Source organism: Vigna unguiculata, chromosome 7, assembly GCF_004118075.2.
Source record: "Vigna unguiculata cultivar IT97K-499-35 chromosome 7, ASM411807v1, whole genome shotgun sequence".
NCBI lineage: Eukaryota > Viridiplantae > Streptophyta > Magnoliopsida > Fabales > Fabaceae > Vigna > Vigna unguiculata.
This window is the reverse complement of record NC_040285.1, coordinates 12,811,411-12,821,798: the sequence shown is the minus strand read 5'-3', so window position 1 is coordinate 12,821,798 and position 10,388 is coordinate 12,811,411. Positions and strand designations below refer to the sequence as shown.

General features: G+C 34.1%; 1 pseudogene; it reads left to right on the top strand.

The window, feature by feature from the left end:
• The first annotated feature begins 853 nt into the window (after nt 1–853).
• On the top strand, nt 854–7,253 carry LOC114191173 (annotated as a pseudogene).
• The last annotated feature ends 3,135 nt before the right edge of the window (nt 7,254–10,388 follow it).

Here is a 10,388-nt window from a genome sequence, read left to right as displayed (position 1 = left end):
TGTATGTTTATCTATAACATCACCGATTAAACTTTCCAGCACTTTTATTCTAAAAAACTAAGATATTGTATGAATTATGAGTCATGACATCATATCTTCAACACATAGATACATCCTTCAATGGTTGTTTTCCAAGAAAAGTAAGTTTAGACATCTAGCTCCTTATCAACAGATTTGTATGATAGTCCTTGTTGATTTATATTAGATATATGTGGTCCTTCACCAATGACTAGTTCAAATGGCTCTAGATACTATATCATTTTTTTCCTCTACTTTTTCTCTGCTTCAACTCATACCAAACAGTCGTCCAAATTTATTGCATATTCAATATGGATTTTGTTGTTTAATTAGTATTTCTTAAAATGTTCCCATCTGCATTCATTCAACCCAACTTCTAGATTATGATTGACTGAATTTTGTTGTTGTCACATAGTTAATCTCATGAGTCAGGTTCCATGAGTACATACTTAACTAATTGTTGTTTCTTTTTACCGTTTTCGTGCCAACATATTGTTAAGAAATGGATACTAGTATAAATGATGGTGCAATTATTTCAAGGAAACATAAAAGAGAGGAATTTAAGAAAATCATTATGATTGTTGTTGCTTATGTCATTTATATGTTTATGAGTGTAGTAGTATGGTATCACAATATTTACTTAGATAAGGAACCTGATCGTAATTGGGAATTGGAATGACGTAATTTCCTTAATCGTCTTTATAGAGGGACAGAAAAAGATTGTATTGAACAACTAAGAGTTTGTAAAAGTGCATTTCTCAAACTTTGTAAAATCTTACAAGAGAGAGGTGGATTGGTAAGAACGAAAAATGTTCCAATAACTGAGGCAGTAGCGATGTTTTTACATATCCTGGCTTATAAGCTTAAGTACAAGGTGATACAATTTAGTTAATATAGATCAAAAGAAACAATAAGTAGACAATTCAATAATGTCTTAAGAGCGATAATGAAAGTGAGCAAGGATTATTTGAAGTTTCATACTTATAATATGGAAGGTCTTGATGCAACTAGATGGAGATGGTTTGAAGTATGTTTATTGATAATTATACTAGATTAATTAACTTTACACATTTGTATAGACATTATATATTAATAAATGTATGTTGCTATTAGAAATGTGTTGGAGCACTTGATGGAACTCATATTCTGATAACAGTTTCTCCAGAAGATAGGCCTAAATATCGTAATAGAAAGGGTGATGTCTCTACAAATGTGTTGGCAGTTTGTGGTCTAGATTTAAGGTTTATTTACGTGTTACCTGGGTGGGAATGTTCTGCAGGAGATTCTCGAGTATTACGAGATGCTTTACATCGTCAAAATAAACTTAAGATCCCAACTAGTAATATCTATTAAAAATAATATTTAATTTAATTTTAATTGAAACCTATGATTTTTACTTTAAATTGTTGTAGGTAAGTACTTTCTTGTGGATGTAGGATATACTAATGGTCCTGGATTTTTAGCACCATATCGTGGGATTAGATATCATCTCAATGAGTGGATTAGGAACACCCATCAAACTTACAAGGAGTTGTTTAATCTTTGTCATGCAAGTGCACGAAATACAATAGAAAGATCATTTGGGATATTGAAAAAATGATGGAGCATATTAAGAACTCCTTCATTTTTTGATATAAAGACACAAATAAGGATTATCAATGCTTGTTTTGTGTTACACAACTTCATCATAAATTAGGGACTAACTAATAAAGTTTTAGAAGTTCAAGACCTAGAGCTTTTAGCTAATGTAGATGAAGAGTTAACTCAATCAATGGAAATAGTTCAAAACAATATCACAGATGAAGTTGCAACTATTCAAGTCACAGAAGAATGGACAAGATTTCGAGACACATTAGCAATGAATATGTTTGCTAGTTATCAAAGATCAAGTCACGTTTTATGTCATTAGTTGGCTTATTTCATTAGGTTGTCTTGTGACTTATTTCATTAGGTGGTTACTATAAACACCATTTATTTATCTGAGACTGAGTTTTTGAGAAGAATTTGTTAATTTCGAGATATGATTCTTGCTTTGAATTACATAAATGTTATGCTAATATGATCTTTTGATTATAACAATTGTCGTGGTTTATACAACATCATTATGATTGATATGTGACTTGGGAAAACCACAATATCAGTGCTCAATAATTGGTATGCAGAACTGTGAATTTAATGCTTGTACAATCCTATGATGTTTCGTTAAACCGTGGTACTATGCAATTAATAAGAGTTAAGCCTACTCCGTGATTCAATAGAAAATGTTGTTTGAATTTGCATTTTGGTGAGTTGTCTTTTCAAAAGAGGGCTGAATTAGTGAGGTAACCATATGATATTACAATTACCATCATGACTTGGAATTTTGATTCATAAGGAGTCAAAATATTTTTGCACTTTTTGTTAACCATAAAATGAAAACTATATGACAAATCATAGTAGTATATATCAATCTATATGGAGTTGTTTCATATTAACTAATAATATGGAGTTGAAGTCATAATTAAGGTTAAACGGTCCAAGGAGAAGTGTCTCAAATTCTATAATGAGCCTTGTATAAGTATTTTTTTCATGGAATTTAGAGATGGAACGTGTGTTAGCTGAAGTATTAAGAGATTAAAGAAACATGGGCAATAAGAGTGACGGAGCTTGGAAAAGGGTTACATATAATGTTGCAGCTATAGTGTTATCCAACAACTTCAAAGTCCAAGTCACTTGGGAGAATGTTAAAAATCGAATCAAACTTTGGAGATCATGGTATGGAGTTGTTAGTGACATCCTTGGTCGGAGTGGATTTGATTGGGATGGAATCAAACACATGATTACAGTTGGTGATGAAAATGTATGGAATGAATATGTCAATGTAAGTACTCTTTTACATGCAATCCTGTAGCAATTGTTTTTTTTTTTTTTATATGCCATTATATCTTTGAGTAAGTAGTAATTGTATAGACTAATTCCTTTGTATGGAATTGTAGTTGTGTTATTATTGACTTCTTCCTTTTTTTTTCAAGTCGCATAAAGAGGCTAGAAATTTTCGATTCAAAGCAAATCCAAATTGGGATGATATATGTAACATCCCGGTCGGATATTACTAATTTAAGTAATAAAATTAAGAAATATGATGAAAACCTCATTTATTATACTTCGCTTCCCAAAAACATGAGAAATTTTAAAACATTTATTAATCAAAAGTTATCCAAAAATCCATAATTTATGAAACTCCAATATAGTATCTAAATTCACAAATCAGTAAAACATTGTTTACAAAGTTCATAAAAACAATAATGATAAAACTCCAGTAAAAGCTTTTCCCAGCTAACCCTCTCTCCGATGTTATGCCTCACCAGCACCACCTGTAATATCATCTGCTTCCGTGTAACGCATTACACGATCATCGCCAAACACAAGCAGATAGGGTGAGCTCATAAACAGTTAACATAAAAGTTAATAAAATTCAAGATACACCAATCTATTTTATTCTAGTTAACTCTTGGCCAAGACCTTAATCCCCAAGGCTTTTCAACCTTCACAACACACAAATAGTTAGCCTCGGATTTAGGGTTTATGATGCTCACACGAACATGCCCGCTCGTGGTCCTGCCTCTACGAACCTCCCTGCTCGTAATCCTGCTTTACGAACCTCCCCACTCGTAGTTCTGCTCTACAGACCTACCCACTCGTAGTCCAACACATGTGATCCACCAGCTACGTACCTCCCTACACACAACATCTCTCAAGTGTGAGCACGGAACATACGAATCTACCTCGCTCGTATCCCCACACGAGAGTAACAGGATATGAACCTCCCCGCTCATATCATCACATGTTCACCACCATCCATTAACCTAACCGCTCATGGCACAACATCCCCTGATCCAAGTCTTACATCATAACATGATAACAAAAACAAGAAAAGCACACTACGCTACACAAGGTACATACTCAAGCTGGTCTTAGAGATTTCAATGCTTCCACGAACCTGCCCGCTCATGGTCCAACTCTACGAACCTCCCGCTCGTAGTCCAACTCTATGGACCTCCCCGCCCATAGTCCAGCACACGTGATCCACTAGCTACGAACCTCCCCGCTCGCAGCATCTCTAAAGTGTGAACACGAAACATACGAACCTCCCCGCTCATATCCCCACACGAGAGTATCAAGATATGAACCTCCCCGCTCATATCATCACGTGTTCATCACCAGTCATGAACCTACCCGCTCATGACAACATCAAGCATATCCTAGACTAGGACCAACACAACAAGCCATGCAAAACATATCACAACGCACCCTGCCACTACACCATCGCCTAGCGCAGCCTAAGCGCCGCTAGGTGAAATGGCAGTACAGATCGCCTGGCGGTTTCACATCACAGCTGGGCGCCACAACTCACAAGACATCCATGTTTCCTACTATCGCCTGGTGATCCACTCTACACCGCTAGGCGCCACACCAATAATGTGACACTACTGGTTTTAGGTACTCTAATTCATTTCCTAGCATTCACCCATTCAATTCTCAAACATCCAGAAATCAACATACACATTCATATATTCCAAATTACAACATCACAACACGTATGCATCTTTCAAGTATAAGCACACATTCCGCTCTTTTATAATTCATATACTTACCTCTTAAATCAATTCCAACACACACTTTATTTTCCCCTTCTATTCCCAACCCTTTGCATGCTTACAATTCACATACCACACATAAGACACAATCAAAGCTATATACTTATTTCGCATGCCCTCACAATTCCATTACATTTAAGGTATGATGATCATGTTCCTACACTTTCCTGAAACCCGTCATTATCATGCAACACTCGGTCATAGTGATATCATCAATAGTGGCCTTTTTCACACACTTATAACATAATACATTCGAGCTAACATATATAGATTCATATATTCAGCATGTCTGAGCAAGCACTACAAAAAACAAACATACTCATCAATCACACATCTACATATATATATATATATATATATGTATATATATATATATATATATATATATATATATATACTAACCAATCAAGGCCATACCAACACTTGAGCAGGCTTAATCATCCATTAGTAATCATACTATTAGGGAATTCAAACAACCAATCATGCGTGACATATATCTCCCTCTGCAGGCATGCAATTCAAATCTCCACCGTTCAAATTGAATAACAACATGTTGTGAATCACCTTCCACAATTTCACCTAAATCGGACGGTTAATGAATCAGGAAATGCAATTTTACGAAGACTGCGTAGACCAAAAAAATCGGTGGTGCCTAGCGCCCAGAAGTGAGGAAGGTGGCGCCTGGCGGGACTATACTAGCGCCGGGCGATTCTTGTTTTGCGAAAAATACGAAAAACAACATTTTTTGTGAATCAGAGCACCACGCATCACTAGTATGGAGCCTGGCGGCAACCAAGGTGCCGCCAGGCGATTCCTGCTGTTCCAGGAACCCAACATTCTTCTTGCACCTACGAACCTTAGTCCATTCACAACATTTTTGGTTTCCATCAATTTATGACTCAATAGGCCATACTTATGTATTTAGGTTCATGGTTCATTCCTAAACTTCCAATCTAAGATACTTCATTAACAATTTCCCATTTAATTTCGTGTAACTTTAAGAATCACTAATCATCAATCCCTAAAATTCACATTCATAAAATTTTCCCCAATTATTATCCAATTATTGTAGAATTATAATGATTCTTAATACTCCACAATCCATACATATACACATTTCATTTCTTCTCGTTTAACTTTGTTCTAGAATCCCAAAAACATCGAAATTGAGCCAAACAGGCTCGCGTCGCCTGGCGGTTAAATCATCTCCGCCAGGCCCTTCTTTAAAAATCCAGAAACTGGGCTAGCATCCATGTGTCGCCTAACGGTCAGGCTCGTACCGCCAGGCGGTTCCTCGTCTGGAACCCAGAAACAGACAAACAAGGTATGAGTCGCCTAGCGGCTTCGACGCCCGCCAGACGATTTCTGGAAAATTTCTAGAAACGTGAATTTGCACAGTTTTATCACAATTCATGCATCCAATTATTCAATCAATCATGTAATATTAACAACACAAGTAAAAATAACGAAGTCCAGCTCCCTTAACTTGTTAATCCTTGCTCAATTTGGAGGAATCAAGACTTCTCTTGTGCCACCACTAGTTCAACCTTGGTCTTCTCCCAATACACTTGATGCTCTTATCAATTTCCACACAAAACTCACCTTCAAACCCTCTTTTCCACTGTCAAAATTGTTTTTCTCTACCCCTTCATATTTTCCTCTCTTTCTTCACCAAAAACTCTCTAATTAGACCCTTAACTAAGCCTTAATGCTTGTTAATGATAGGGGAAACGAAAATGGCTTTGAATTAGGTGTTAATGACCATTCAAAGACCATTATTGGTTGTCTCCCAGCCCACTAAGCTGCCTCCCTTGGCAACTAGGATTTTTTGCCTTTTCATCTCCATGCCAAAGGAAATTTTGGCAAAAAGAAAGTTAAATTCGTTCTTAGTAAGATTTAAACCCACAACCACTCAATTACAAAGTTAATGCACAACCAATTCAACCAATTCATGTTTCGTGATAATTCCTAAAATTTTAGAATTACATTATCACTACTCAGTTCAAACATAACATTAAAATAATACACTTATTAAGTAAATAGCATACAATTATCATACATAGGACTGGAACCCAAGTCCTCTCACACAATCAAGTACTCTCAACCACTTGAGCTAGTACTTTTCCACATCATAACAAACCACATTAAATATCATAAAGGCTCCCACGATCCGCATTTATTAAATAATGATTTATTTAATTATTTAAATTTCTCGGGTCTTACAATATAGTATATTTATGTGCTAAAAATAAAGTTATTGGTCATGGAGCTGAAACTGCTAAGGATGTTGATGAAGTCATGAGTAGAGAGGTAAATGAAGTAAATTTTGTGGTTTTGGAGGACTTGAATGCTACTATAGATTTGGAGGAACCAAACTCTAACTTAAAAAGAAAAGCACAATCTACTTCAAGTTCTACTAATACACAATCTCAAAGGGGAAAGCTTAAGGAAAAAGAGCTAATGACTGCTTCAATGAAAGATGTGGCTGAGTCTTTTAAGCAATTGGCACATGTATATGGTGAAAAGGTTGATGAAAATGAAATCAAAGAAGTGCTAGATGAGGTGCGTTTAATGCCAAATCTTACTAAGGAACAATAGGCTAAAGCTGTTAAATGGTTAGTTGAGATGCCAAAATAATTAGCTATTGTGAAAGCCCTTCTAATTGAGCAGAATGAAGATTATGTTTTAATACATATTTCTACAACTTAAATTATGGTATGTAATATATATTTTCTTGTGATTGATTAATTTCATGGTATTTGGTTAGGTCTACTGCATATTCGAATTAATTGTACAACACCATGATTGATAAATTTTGTTTCACTTTTGTGGGTCAAGCAAATGTTGAAGAGGACTGAAACATGATGCTGAAGAGAACTGAAAGAAGGTGTTGAAAGACGTGCTAGTTGGATGTGGAAAAATTATAAAACAAACATATTAAATAAGAAAACACTTGTTTTAACAGCTTATTTAGTTTTCCTTTTTAATGGTAAAATGCTTGACATCATAACTATGGATAATGAGTTTGGTTAATTGTGATATTAGTTTAGGAATTTATGTTATATTGTGGGTTAATTATATCACATTAATGATATTGTGTTTTTACGTTATATATTAAACTTGTGATTTTTATACTTAATTATTTTATTGTTGGTAAATGAAGTAATTAGTAATTAATATTATATTTCTTTGATAGAATGAATCAATATTGATATAAAAGTATATTATTGTTGATCCAGAATTTTTAATATTAATTAATATTAGAAAGTTGGCTAATATTTTTAATTGAATTATTAAATATTTTAAGTTCATTAATATTTTTTAAATTTAATTTAAAAAATTTATACATTAAAATAAATATTGTTAAAATAAATTTTTATCTTATAAGAAATTCAATTGTCTTATCCAAACAAGAAATTCAAATGTAAGGTATTCCAATTACCCTATCCAAACAAGTTATTTAGAAAATGATGGGAATTCAATTGTAAGAATTTCAAATGCTATACATTTCAATTTCTTAGAATTGTTAAATTGCCTCATCCAAACACAAGGTAAGGGTACGAGGAATGCATGTGAAGAACTAGTTAAAGAAAGAAAGGAGTGGGTAAAGGGTTATTATGTGAGAAAAGGAAAGAAAACAAAGATCTCAAAGAAAAAGAAACCTGACTCAGGATTAGGGTTTCTCTTCCCTGGTAACAGCGGTGGCCTATGTAGTGGTGTAGGTGTTTGCTATTTTTTGTTTAGCTTAAATAGCTAGAGTAAGTCTCATCACGTGGCTGAAGCAATTCATCACTAGTTAAGGTGGGTGGTCTAAGTGTTTCTTCTGTTGAAGTCGTGGTCTCATCACATAGTTGGGCTACAAGTATATGTAAGTAGTTTACGCGTTGGAGAAATGTTGGGTAGTATATTTCTTTGTCCTGGAGGCTATTTGTTACATGTGGGTGTTGAAGGAACATTGTATGTTTGTGTGTTTCTTGCATGATACGTGACTGGGAATGGTACATGTTGTTGTGGCATTGCGTTTTTTACAGGGGTTGTGTTTCTTGATTGTTTCTTGCTTGAGTGTGATTTGTCAAATTTTGGTGTTGACAACACTAGATTGGATGGGCAGGTGTTTGCTTGGTGATTTGTGCTTGTTAAAAATTTAGAGTGTGGCTGGTTTGAGGGATAAGTATGTCTTCTTCTTTAGAGTTTCATATCATTTGGGGTTGCTTACAAGATCAGGATTAGCAAAATTTCATTTCATCTAAATTTTCTTCTAATATGTGGGCATAAAAATGTACATTTTTCTAGGTTCTTAATAATGTTTGTGATATTCGGTTATCATATTTACCTTCTCTTTGAATAAAGGGAGATATGGACTCAATGCGAATCGCTGAAGAAGTTTATTTTGTTGGTCAAGAGGAGTGCAAAAATCATTTGCGTAGACGTATTTTGTTAACAAAAAGGATAAACATTTAGATCTTTTTAAGAAGCTTGATGTGTCCTACAAACATTTGAGTCAATGGAAAACAATTCCTCTTAGAAAAGCATTATATGAATTTGTTTTTCCTTCGCTTGAGGATACGAGAAGGGTTTTGACAATTGGAGTTTGAAATTTGTCTCCTAGAATCCTTTGTGTTTTTGCTTAGACTAAATATTTTGTTTTAACTTCTATGAAGCTCACGAAAACCCAATGTTGGGTACACATACATGGTCTTCCTTTGGAATATTGACAATGAAAGGCATTTTTCTTAATTGTGTGTGGCATTGGCACACCCTTATCTTTAGATGATTTCACTAAGAATAAGTTTCCAGGTTTATTTGCACGTGTCTTGGTTGATGTTGATTTGTTATCAGATTTGCCTAATCAAGTTTTGATGGAAAGACCATGATTTGGATTTATTGTTGTGGAGTATAAGAAATCACCTCTTTTTTTGTTCAAATTATAAAATGATTTGCTATTATCGATGTATTTACTTAGCTTTTTTCATAGTAGATATTTTTGCCTATGTGTGCAATGTAATTTTATCATGGTTTGGTGTGGTCTCCCATGTGTTTCTTTTTTTTTTTGTTTTAATAAAATTTTCATGTAATGGTAGTGATGCATAGCATGAGCCTATTTAGTTTACAGCTCACATTGGTTACGTAAGTTCACGAGAATGCCTTCATTAAGTTACATAATGGGTTAATTTTTTTTTAATTAAGTTAACATGAATCCAATAAATTGGTGACCCACCTGACAACTCTCTCCCTTGCCAATTAGTTAGAGCCTTAGTCAACCAAACTTGCTTTCTCATTATAGACAATGAGTTTTTATGCAAATAAGATACTTTTTTTTATCATATATGAACCATTCTCATCTATATGAATTTTCTATAACCATTGTTTCATCTCTAATGCATCATATATATTAATATGCTTTAAACTTGAATGAAAGGTTGTGTTCTTGTTGAGATGAATTTCACTCTGACTATCACAAAATTGCTTTTGTAATTCGAACTCTTATAGGATATTTTTCATCCAAAAGCTGCTTAGTAGCTTTTGTAACAACGATATATTTTACCTTTGTAGAGGATATAGCAATACATTTTTGTAGTTTGGATTTTCATGAGATTGTCCCCCTACAAAAGTGATAATATAACCAAAACTAGAGTTCCTAAGATCCATATATCATTCATGTATGAATATGTGCAATGATTCAACACAATTAAGCTTACCGCTTTCAAAGCATAAATAAAATCTAAAAGTATC